The sequence below is a fragment of the Ursus arctos genome, unplaced genomic scaffold (genome assembly GCF_023065955.2).
Source record: "Ursus arctos isolate Adak ecotype North America unplaced genomic scaffold, UrsArc2.0 scaffold_18, whole genome shotgun sequence".
Taxonomy (NCBI): Eukaryota; Metazoa; Chordata; class Mammalia; order Carnivora; family Ursidae; genus Ursus; species Ursus arctos.
In genome coordinates this window covers 9,380,456-9,393,413 of record NW_026622852.1, presented here as the reverse complement: position 1 = coordinate 9,393,413, position 12,958 = coordinate 9,380,456, and the positions used below count along the sequence as shown (strand labels likewise).

Sequence of the window (12,958 nt, the reverse complement as noted above, 5' to 3'; positions counted from 1 at the left end):
TTGGGATTGAGAAAATAGACCCTAATCTGACGTTCCCTTTTAACCAAATCTATTTATGATTATTTATTAGGGTTGAGTGACTTTCTTGAAAAAGCAATGTATTAGATCTTTCAGTATATATGTTTTGGTTTAAAAATACCTACAACAATGAGAGTAAGTGAAAAATGTTAACTTCTTGTTTCCTTTCAGGAGTAAAAATAGACTATAATTTTTTAAAGTTCTCAAAGGAATGTTCAGTTTTCAAGAAAAAGGACTTTTCCCACCTGACTTTTAACAATAACGAAAAGAATTTTCAAGATCCTTTAAAAAGTTGTTATATATATACCATTGGAAACAGTGCTTTTCCCATTTTGTACAGGAATAACAATAGGATCTTAGTAGGGCTTGCCCCAGATTGGTGATGTTAGGGTGGTTGTGGGAGTAAGAGCAGCAGCAAGTCTTAAGTACTTGACCACGTACGTATCAACGCCATGCTGGGGGCACGGTTCCATTCTCACTTTAATGCACACAACAGGCACGGTGGGTGGGTATGCTTTTCCCCCAGTTTTATAGATGAGCAAACAGACTAGCAGGTTAAATAGGTCGTTACTGAAGGCACAAAGCTAGGAAGTAATTATTCAGCTGGTTTTCGTTGTAGAGCTGGGATTTGAATCTGATCGTGTGTTCTTGAATCTTCCGTGCTGTGTGTACAGTTGATGTTCAGCCTGATCTTGTGCATTATTTGGACTTGGATTGTGTTTTTGAAGTTGTGTGTGTGTGTGTGTGTGTGTGTAAGTCAGAGAAAGAGGCAGACAGGCAGACAGAACAGAAAGAAAACATACACAAGGGTGTGCATGTGTGTGTGAGGACGGAAGGGAGGGAGGGAGCAAGGGAAGAAAGACCAGAATCCTTGATGGAGAAGGGGATTTTTCTTTCCTATTTATATCATTTTATACTGTTTAAATCTTAAAAACAATAATCTCAGTGGTGGCACATATAATTAAATTTTGGAATAAGGGAGCGAAGGGCCTTTCTAAAGAATAAGGTCTTTAAGTTCTGTGTCTTTAGATCATTTTTGTATATATGATCATTTTTTTAAAAGATTTATTTATTTATTTTAGAGAGAGAGAGAGTGAGAGAGAGGGAGAGAGGGAATGCATGAGGGGGAAGGGCAGAGGGGGGGAGTCCCAGGCAGACTCCTTGCTGAGCGCAGAGCCTGACACGAGGCTTGATCTCACGACCCTGACATCACGACTTGAGCTGAAACTAGGAGTAGCCAACTGCACCACCCAGGCGCCCCTATATATGATCATTTTGTATAATTAAAAGAGGATATTTGCTCTTGTTGCTTGGCTGTGTATATTAGTGGGGCCTTGTGGTGATTATGCTTATTAAATGTAGATTGAGCAATTAAAATCAGATACTAATAACTGAAAACAGTTCAAAACGGAGAACTTTAAATATGGGTGTTTGACATTTTCACGCGGAGAGTTTAGTGCATGCTAGTACTGTGGTTTCAGAAATGTTTCATCTTGTTTCTAGATTAATTTCTGGTATAATTGGCATTACACTTAGAATATGTAAAAGGTTGAACGTATTCCCCCAAGAGTAACCTGTTTCAAATAATGGAGCCTAATAAAAGCATTAAAATTGCCCAGTAAGATTAAGGTCGTAATTTTTTAAGTAGAGAGGGAGAGATACAATTTGGTGATGTTAATGAAAACTTAATAGAGGTTCTCTAGGAGGAAATGCATTGTAGTATAGTGGAGGGATTGGCATTTGAACCCTCCACCTGTTTTTATTAATGAAGTTTTACCGAAACACAGCTACTCTCATTTGTTTCCATATCGTCTACAGTTGCTTTTGGGCTACAATAGCACCTGTGGTTGTGATGGGGTCGTATGGCCCAAAAAACCTAAAACATTGTTGACTCCCTAGCTCTCTAGATTGGGTTTGCCAACCCTGGTAGTAGAATGATCTTGGCTTTGTAAACAGACATACCTAGGATCAAAGCCTGAGTTTTGTTATTATACGTATAACCTTTGACACCATGTTTAACCATTCTGAATTACAATGTTCTCTTCTGGAAAATGTGAATAATAAGAGATTAAATGAGATAACACATGTAAAATATCTGATATATAATAGACGTTCAGTTTATGTTATGCTTGACTTTATAAAAGCTCTCAGAAGGAGGAAACAGGTTTTTTTTTGCCTATTAATTTTTTTAAAAAGATTATTTATCTGAGAGAGAGAGAGAGATTATGCATGTGCATGCAAGTGGTGAGGAGGGGTAGTGCGAGAGGGGGAGGAGCAGACTCTGAATGTGGAGCCTGACATGGAGCTTGATCCCAGGACCCCAGCATCATGACTTGAGCCGAAACCAAGAGTCGGATGCCCAGCCAAATGAGCCACCGAGGAGCCCCTGGCCTATTAATGTTATGAAAATTTACAGACTGTTTGATAATATTGCTGGGAGGCTGATGACAGACTAAAGAAATTTCAGTGCTCAAGAATATTATGGTCCTATTTCACTGAAGGATTAACACATTTGAAATTACAAATTGATTTCCCTTTCCAGATGAAAGGTGGAAACTTTGGAAAAATTCTACCAATTAGAGGAAGAATCACTTTTTTTTTTTAAGTGGGAAAACAGATTATAGGTGATAACAATTGAATCCTTAGAAATATATATAAATATTATATGATTTTATTAAATATATATTTACATGCATACTGAATGTTGACAAAACACCAGCAGAATAGTAAATGTTTATTAAGAGATTAGCGGCACCTGGGTGGCTCAGTTGGTTAAGGGTCTGCTTCAGCTCAGGTCATGATCCCAAGGTCCTGGGATCGAGCCCCACATTGGGCTTCCTGCTCATGGGAGCCTGCTTCTCCCTCTCCTCCCCGCTTGTGTTCTGTCTCGCTATCTCTGTCACTATCTGTCTCTCCCTCTCAAATAAATAAAGTCTAAAAAGGAAGAGATTAAAAATGTAGGAGAAAATACAAAAAGTGGGTAGAAGCTGATTTTGTATGGTATAAGATAGAGGTATATATATTTTCATTCTTGGCATGTGGCTGTCCAGTTTTCCCAACACTATTTACTGAGGAGACTGTCCTTTTCCCTTTGACTATTCTTGATTCCTTTGTCAAAATTAATTGACCAGATATGCATGGATTTATTTCTGGACTCTCTATTTTGTTCCATTGTTTTTTTTGTGCCTGTTTTTACATCAGTATCATGCTGTTTTGATTACTAATGCTTTTTAATATAGTTTGAAGGCAAAAAGTGTGATGCCTACAGCCTTGTTCTTCTTTCTCAGGATTGGTTATTCGGGTTTTTTGTTATTCCATACAAATTTTAGGGTTGTTCTGTTTCTGTGAAGAAAATGTTGTTGGAATTTTGATAGGAATTGCATTCAAATCTGTAGGTTGCTTGGATAGTGTGGACATTTTAAGCATGTTTAATTCTTTCACTCCATGAGCACGGAATAGCTTTCCATTTATTAGTATTTTCTTCAGTTTCTTTCATCAGTGGCTTAGTTGTCAGATTTTTTCCTTCAATAGTTAAATTTATTCTAAGGTTTTTTAATTTTATTCTAAGGTTTTTTTTTTTGATGCAATTATAAATGGGATTGTTTTGGGGGCCTGGGTGGCCTAGTCGGTTAAGCATCTGCCTTCAGCTCAGATCATGATCTCAGGGTCCTGGGATGGAGCCCCATGTCAGGATCCCTGCTTAGCAAGGAGTCTGTTTCCCCTTCTCCCTGTGTCCCTCCCCCTGCTCATGCTCTCTGTCTCTCTCTCCCTCTCTCTTTCTCAAACAAATAAATAAAATCTTTAAAAAATAAATGGGATTGTTTTCTTAAATCTCTTTCTGCTAGTTTGTTATTAGTGTATAGATACACAACTGATATTGTATGTTGATTTTGTATCCTGCACCTTTACTGAATTAATTCACTAGTTCCAACAGTTTTTGGTGGAGTCTTCAGGTTTTCTATATATATCATGTCATCTGCAAAGAAGGACAGTTTTACTTCTTTTCTAATTTGGATGCCTTTTATTATTTTTTTTTCTTGCCTTATTGCTCTGACTTGCAGTACTAAGTTGAAAAAAGTGGTGAAAATGAGCATTCTTGTCTTGTTCCTGATCCTACAGGAAAAGCTTTCAGCTTTTTATTATTGAATATGGTGTTCCTTTGGGCTTGTGTATATGGCCTTTATTATGTTGAGATATGTTCCTTCTACACCTAATTTAAGACTTTTTATCATGAATGGATGTTGAATTTTGTAGAATGCTTTTTCTGCTCTATTGAGATGATCATGATTCTTTTTTTTTTTCCATGCTACTAATGTGGTGTATCACGTTGATTGTTTTGCAGATGTTGAACCATTCTTGTATCCCTGGAACAAATCCTACTGGATCACGGTGTATGATTTTTTTAATGTATTGTTGAATTCAGTTTACTAATATTTTGTGGAGGATTTTTACATCTATGTTCATCAGGGATTTTGTCCTGTGATTTTCCTTTCTTATAATGTTGTTGTCTGATTTTGGTATCAGGTTAATGCAGGTCTTGTAAAATGATTTTGAAAGTGTTCCTCTTCAATTATTGTAATAGTTTGAGAAGGATTTGTATTCTTTGAGTGTTTGAAGCTATCTGGTCCTGGACTTTTCTTTGTTGGGTGGTTTTTTATTACTGATTCAATTTCCTTACTAGGAATTCGTCTCTTCAGATTTTCTGTTTCTTCATGAATCAGTTCTGGTAGGTTGTATGTTTCTAGGAATTTATCCATTTTCTTCTAGGTTATTCCATTTGTTGCTATATAATTTTTTATAGTAGTCTCATACGATCCTTTGTGTTTGTGGGGTGTCAGTTATAATGTCTCCTCTTTCATTTCTGATTTGATTTGAGTCCTCTTTTTTTTTTTTTTGAAGTGAGCCTAGCTAAAGTTTTGTCTATTTTGTTTATCTTTTCAAAGAATCTGCTTTTAGTTTCTTTAATCTTTTCTGTTGTCTTTTTAGTCCCAATTTCATTTATTTTTGTTCTTATCTTTGTTATTTCTTTCCTTCTACCAACTTTTGGCTTGGTTCATCCTTTTTTTTTCCCCCTCGTTCCTTGAGGTATAAAGTGAGGTAGTTTGAGACCTTTCATTTTTCCTAAGGTAGTAGGCATTTGTTGCTGTGAACCTCTCTCAGAACTGCTTTTGCCGCATCTTCGAAGTTGTAGTGTGTTTAGTTTCCACTTTCATTTGCCTCATGATATTTTTTGATTTCTGTTTTGATTTCTTCTCTGACCCATTAGTTGTTCAGTAATATGTTGTTTAATCTCCACATATTTGTGAATTTTGAATTTTCCAGTCTTTTTTTTTGTAATTGATTTCTAGTTTTCTACCATTGTTGTTAGAAAAGATGGTTGGTGTGATTTCAGTCATCTTAAATTTATTAAGACTTTTTTTGTCCTGGAGAGTGTTCTGTGTATGCTTGAGAAGAATGAGTATTCTGCTGTTGTTGGATGGGAGAGTCTATAAATGTCTCTGTGATCTAATGCGTAGTTTAAGCCCAATGTTTCCTCATTAATTTTGTGTCTGGATGATCTATCCATTGTTGAAACTCAAGTATTGAAGGCCCTGCCATTATTGTATTGCTTTCTATTTCTCCCTTCAGGTCTGTTAATATTTGCTTTATGTATTTAGGTGGCTCTATATTGTTTGCATAAATATTTATGAATATTATATCCCCTTGTTGGACTAATCCTTTTATCATTGTGTTGACCTTCCTTGTCTCTTATTACAGTCTTTGACTTAAAGTCTGTTTTGTCTGATATGAAAGTATAGCTACTTCCGCTTGCTTTTGGTTCCCATTGACATGGAATATCTTTTTCCATCTTTTCACTTATAGTCTGTGTGTCCTTAAAGCCAAAGTGAATCACTCGTAGGCACCATATTGTTGAGGGTTTTTTCTTTAATCCATTCAGCAATTCTTTGTTTTTGATTGGATAATTTAGTCCATTTACATTTAAAGTAATTAGTGATAGGCATGCACTTCATATTGCCATTTTGTTAATTGTTTTCTGGCTATTTTATAATTCTTTGTTCCTTTCTTCTTCTCTTGCTCTCTTCTTTTGTGATTTGATGATTTTCTATAGTTGTGTTGTGTAGGAATTGCTCAGCTAGTTTCTGGATTTCTTTCAAAGAGAATTGTTCCATATGTAGCAGAGTAGATTCAGTGTGTCCATGAAAAGAGTTGAGTTCGGGAGGCTTGTATGTCACCACTTTGGACTGGAATTCCTTTTTTTTTTTTTTTTTTGTCTTTGTACTTTAGCAGTTATTCTGTGATGTGCTTCATTGTTTTCTTTGCATTTTTCCTCTTTGAGAGAGTTTATATAATTTCTTGAATCTCTGGCTTGATGTCATTCTTAAGTTACAAACATTTCTTGGCCTATGTTGCTTCAAATATTGCTTCTGCCAAACTTTTCTTTTGCATTTCTGGTATTCTGATTTTATGTACATGAGATCTCACTGCACTGCATACCTTTCAGTCTTTTCTGTATTTTCTTTCTTTCTTTTTTTTTTCTCTGTGCTTCAGAGTAGGTATTTTCTACTGACCTTTATTCTGGTTTACTGATCAGCTCTTCTGCTCTGTCTAATCTACTATCAAACCCTTCTACTGAGTTATTAATTCAGTTCTATTTTTCACTTTCAAAATTTTCATTGATAACTTTTTCATAGATCACTTTAGTGAAATTCTCCATTTGTCATCTATACTTTTGTATATTTTAAGTAAAGTTATTTTTATGTCTATGTCTGTCAATTTCAGCATTGGGATCTACTTATGGGTCTGTTTCTGTTGACTTTTTTTTCTTTCTCTCTTAGTTTCCATATATTTGGTCCTTTCTTCTGACATATCTGATAGGTTTTGTTGGATACCAGGCATTTTATATGACAAACTGTAGAACAGCTGGTTGATTTTTCCCCCCAAGATACGATTTATTCCTTTTTCTTTCTTTTTCTTTTTTTCTTTTTTTTTTTTGGCTGGGCAATAAAGAGAAGGCTCATCTTGATCCAACCAAGGGTTTCTATGACATATATTTCTAAGGTTAAATAACAGAACATTGGTCTTAATACAGCAGTTCCTTTGAACATGACATTTATTACATTTATTGAAGTTTTGTAAGGATTTATGATTTAGGGGCTTTGTCTTTGTGAAGGACTACTTTCAGTTTTCCTTCTCTCTTATGATGTAACCCTTCATGAGTCTCAGCTGAAAAATTTAGGTGTTTTCTGTGGATCATGCCTTTTCCTTGTTCTTTCCCCAACTCTGTGAGATTACAGACAGCTCCGAGCCTCTGCTTGTGCTTGACCTTTCATACTGGTTATGAATTACCTTATGGTAAAAATCAGTGCAGAATTTAAGACTCACCTAGTGCGTTTCTATACTCCGGATCTTGGTCCTGTAAGCCATGGCTAGTTTGGCTGCTTCCCACTGTCTTCAGTCAGTTGTTTATTTATTAATTAATTGGATTTTATGTGGCTTTTAGTGGTGTTCTTATTGAGGTGAGTCTCATAAAACTGTTTCCCTCACAGATGACATTGGCAGCAGCATTTTGTTTAAAAATTTCTTCCCAAGTTAATTTTTTTTTTTTGTAATATTTACTTATTTGAGAGAGAGAATGAGCAGGGAAAGGGGTAGAGGGGGAGAATATCCAAGCAGACTCCCTCTGAGCTCAGGCTCCATTCGGGGCTTGATCTCAGGAGCCATGAGATCAGGACCTGAGCCAAAACCAGCAGCCGGATGCTTAACTGACCGAGCCACCCAGATGCCCCACTTCCCAAGTGATTCTAATGTATGTCGCCTGGCTGTGCAACTCCAGGAGGCAACACCCATGTCATAGTCTATGTAAAGGGTATCCTGTGGAGTTATGCAAAAAGTGCAGCTCTGGTTATAGGGTTTGAGAACTGTTGTGCTGTAGGGAACGAGGCTTGGGATGGACTTTCAGTATAGGTAGAGATTAGCCAGGTGAGGAGATGAAGGAAGTCATTGTTGGACAAGAGAACAACTAAGGGCTAGAGGCAATAATTGAAATAATTGGTTATAAGGTCAAATCTGTTCTAAAATACTAATACACTGTATAGCAGATATTTCTAAGGTGAAATAATAGGACCTTGTTCTTACTGTAGCAGTTCTTTTAATGATGACATTTTTTGTATTTTTTCATAATGTAGAAAAAACTACAAGTAATTTCAGTACAAAAGTCACCATTATTACCATTGACATTAAAAAAAAAATAACATTTTGTAGTGGAATATTCTTCAAACAGCCCTGCCCCATCATTTTTTTTTTCTGTTTTTGCCTGTGTCTTTTTTATTTTTCTGTAAAACAAACAAAACTATAACCAGTTCTTCCCTTTGTGTGGAAAGCTGGCCAGATAGTGTCAGAAACATGTTAATTCACATTGTTACCCTTTCAATTATTTGGGATATGAAATAAAGATCCCCAGATGTCCCTAATTATCTTTGGAGATTGTATTAATGATCACTCTGCATCTTTCTTGTGGAAATATTAGCACAATTAAGGGATGCCATGGACTTTGACCCTGTGTTCTTCTGTCAGTCAAAGGAAGTGAAAGCTTTAGTTTGTGTTCTTTATACCCTTTCAGGTTGATAGATGGCAGCATAGTATCTTTTCTAGCCAAATTCTAAGGCCAAGTGCTTGTTCTCTGGGTGGGAAAAGAGAGTGTTAACAACTCTTCCTTCGGTTTTTGTTTCGTTTGTTTGTTTTTAAGGTAAGAGTGTTTATTTATTAAACAAAAGAAGAAATGGATTGCCATTTAAACTTTTTTGTAATGGCACTCAACCTGTATTCAGTAGAAAACTGGTGTATTTTGGTTAAGCTCAAGGAGAGGAGAGAGTTGAAAGAAAGCAAGTTGTTTATTTGGATAAGTTTTTCAAATGTAAGATGTCAAATTAGTTTGCCAATATAGTGTTAACTTTTGCTTTTTAAAATCCCTCTTGAAACTAATGTCTCATTTTAAGTAGTTATTGGGATGAAATCATTTTAAAGATTTTAAGACCTGTAGATTGGCAGTGATTTGGCATTTTAAATGAATAAAATAAATGGGTATTAAAGAAAATTTTCTTTGACCAAGGTCTGTATTTGACTATTTTCCACATTGTTATTTTAAATATTTATAAGCAAATGCCTAGTCATTTGGTATATTATTACAGTATAATGTATTTCATTTTATTGTATGCTAGCTTACCAAAAGCAACATTAGAAAATTATAGCTTTATAATTAAATATGAAGGAAGGTATCACTTTACTTAGCGTGCTTTTAAAAATTTATTATTCATGGATTCATGAATATATCGTTAGTCATATTTTTCATGAATTTTACGTTCTGTTATTCTGGATCTGTAAGCATTTGATTAGTGGGAAATACCAACTCACTTAAAATATCTCTGAGAGGATAAGCAGTATGGTTCCCATTGTACAGAGAAGGTGACTAAGAGTTAGACAGGTCCAAAACTTGTCTAGTCCGAGAGTTACCACTTGGCAGGGGTATGATTTCAGCCCATTTCTGTCTGTCCCTAAGTCAGTCAGCATACAAGGATGCTCTTGTACTTTTTGTAATTTTCCCTAGGGTGATTTTTTTTAAACAATATTGTAGCATTGGGGTGATTTTTTTTTTAAACAATATTGTAGCAGTTAATTTAAAAAATACAGATTTAAAAAAATGCCGAAGTGTCACAAAAATCTATTCTTTAGAGAAAGCTCATTGAATCTCCTGATTGGTGAATTCATACTTTGCTGTTTTCATTTTTCACTGAGGCGACCCATTTTTAGTAGCTTATCTAATATGAGGACTGTCAAAATAGACATTCTAAAAAGGCATTATAGTGGTTTAAATATTTTTAACAATAGGTACCTGCTGGCAATCTCATATTGTAGGCAATACTGTCTCTCTAGGTGAGAAAATCTGAGGTGGTTTTCTTTTTGGAATCCATAATCCGTAGCTAGTAATGTAGAGATTTTGTAGCTGATCAGTGTATCATACCACGTTAGTTCTAAAGTGACATCTTTTACATTGTTTTTGGATGGAGTGGATTCAGATAATTTGTAATTGATTCTTTTTTACCTGTTTTTGGGGGAAGGCTCAAAGCTAATATATTAACTGCATTTAAGGCTATGCGGAGAGTGACAGAAGGGAGAAGGAAGGGAGAGAATTTCAAAAAGTACACGCTGCCAATATTCAGAAGAGGAAAAGAAATAATGTTTAGCAGTCCAGCCAAGTCTTCAGCTAGGAAGATACATTATTATTATTCCAGTTAGCTCATATCTAATAGCGTTGCTAAGGATTCGATGTCAGATATAACAATGCCACAGAATTAGTTGTGTAGCTTTTTGGCTAACAAAGAGTAGAAAAGGCCAGAAGATTTGATTGCAGGTAGCTTCGAATGTTGGTAAATCTCTGTTCCTTCTATATAATCAATCTTAAAGTGTCCTGAGTACTTCTATTATTTATTGCTATTTAAAAAGTATTTTAGATTTTACTCAATAACCTTTGTTTTTTAGTATTTGTAAAGTCATTCATTTATTTACCGTGGTCACTTTAGAATGGATAAAATCACTGAAATATGTATTTAACTTTTTGGATTTGGGGAAACATAGTTGAGAGGAGACAAAAATAGTAAGAAATTAAGAAAAAATGAAAAGAAAATTATTTTTAATGCTAATATGATGGTAGTTTGGCATTTTTGTGCATGCATCCTGAAATGGTAGTAGAGATATCATCCCTTGGTAATTTTTTTTTTTTTTGCTTTAAAGTAATAGTGTCAGATATATATTAGTTTATATTCATAGCAAAAAAAAAAAAAAAAAAAAACCCAGCTTAAGAATACCCTATTATTGGGGCACCAGGGTAGCTCAATTGGCTAAGTGTCCCGACTCTTGATTTCAGGTCAGGTCTCCATCTCAGGGTTGTAAGTTCAGAAAAAACTAAAAAGAATACCCTATTATTCTAACAGTTGTCAGTTGAATGTGTCAACATATCCTGTGCTTTTAGTGTTGCATAGAACACAGAAACCTTATAATAATTCTTGACCTTGCCCTGCAATCCCAGGTCTACTGAATATATGTCTTCAGTAAATTTGTTTATATAGCTAATTATTTATGAATATTATTGCATAGCATAAAAGATTTAGCAGTTTTTATTTCTAAGAATGGTGCAGTCACTTTGAGTTTAAATGATTACAGCCTAGCAGCAATTTTATTGTCTCACTCATCTTTTTTTTTTTTTTAAAGATTGATTGATTGATTTTAGAGCAAGAGAAAGAGTGCACAGGGTTGGGGAGAGGCAGAGCGAGAGGGAGAGAGAGAATCTCAAGCAGGCTCCGCATGCAGGGCTCGATTTCATGACCCTGAGATCATGATCTGAGCCGAAATCAAGCGTCAGACACTTAACTGACTGAGCCACTCAGGTACCCATCTCACTCATCTTTTACCGAACATCATAAGTTAAGTGGTAAATGTACCAAGAAAATATGGTATCTTTTTTTTTTTATTGCTCCAATTTTAGTTTTTACTCTTAAAATATGGGAAGGCAGACAAAATGGTTTTTCTAAAATATTTTACCCTCAGCCATGAAACTGGCGTTCAGGTGCCAGTGCAGTTTGCTCCCAAGAAAACCGCAATTATATCTGCGTCAGAATTTCACATATCATCCTGAACCCTCTGATAGCCGTTAGTTAGGTGTGAATAATGATTTTTTTCATTTAGATATTAATTTCCGTTAGAGTTTAACAAAACTGAAAAAGTGCATTTTACTTGGGGGCCGGATGTGAGAGAGGGATGTGCAGAATAGTCCTGTAACTTCTTTGGGATATTGTGATCGAACTTCAGCTCAGGCTTATTCCCAGAAGTGCTGATAACTATACAGATGTAGCAGGACTCTGACTTCAGCAAGGGAAGCTGGTTTTGAAGCCATTTTGAAAATTCAAATCTGTATGCTTTAAATACCTCAGTTGTGATACAAGCTATTTTCATTTTTGAAAAATAGTGAAAACCGAAGCCCTTCCAGCAGTGCAGTGGGGGAAAGCGGGGGATTTTGTCCCCCAGAGGACATTGGTCACGTCAGCAGACATTTGTTCGTTGTCACAGATATGGGGAGTGCATCGAGCATCTGCTGCTAGAGGCCAGGGTTGCTGCTAAAAACCCTACAAGGCTTCGGACGGTCCCCGACGGAGCACGATGTAGCCCCGAGTATCAGCTGTGCTGAGGAGGAGAACCTTCTCAGTAAGAAGAGGGTCCTAAACATCTCAGACCTCGTTAATTTTCAGATTAGCCTCATAAAAACACAGAAAATACTTAAAATAATAGCTTATAAATAAAAGCTGCTTCCTACTGGTGCTCTAAAAACTTACCATTTTATAATAATGCAAAATTATATTTGTAAAACATGCTTAGTTTTCTAGAAATTATGGAAAACACTTATTTAGGCATTTAACAAATATTCGTTAGGTGTCTACTGTGTGTCTTGGTCCCTGATCTAGGCTCTGACGATGCAGCAGTGAGTAAAATCAAGTTCTTGCTTATATTCTCATTGGAGGAGACAGGCAATAAACAAATGCATAACATGCAAAAAAGTATTATTAAGTATATTACAGTTGGGTAAGGGATAGAGATTAATGATTGATGATACAGTCAGAAAAGACCTTTCTCAGTACTGACACTTGAGCAGAGACCTGGAACTCAAGCAAGTCACTGATATTGGGAGGAAGAGTATTCGAGGGAGAGGAAAGAACCAGTGCCAAGACCCCCTGGGTGGGAGCACACTTGATATTTTCAAGGAACAGTAACAAGGCCAGTCTACCTTGAGTGGAGCAAGTTGGGGAGAAGGTAGGAGGAGCTGAATTGAGAGCAGTGAGGGATGGAATTAGAGGTTGGAGATGGGTTTTTTAAGGATGTTTGGTGGTTGGGA

The 12,958-nt window shown here is 35.9% G+C and overlaps 1 protein-coding gene across 4 annotated transcripts in view; it reads left to right on the top strand.

Moving 5' to 3' along the window:
• ZDHHC21 (zinc finger DHHC-type palmitoyltransferase 21) overlaps window positions 1–12,958 on the top strand; it is a 64,706-nt gene that overhangs the window by 25,233 nt on the left and 26,515 nt on the right. The window lies entirely within an intron of this gene.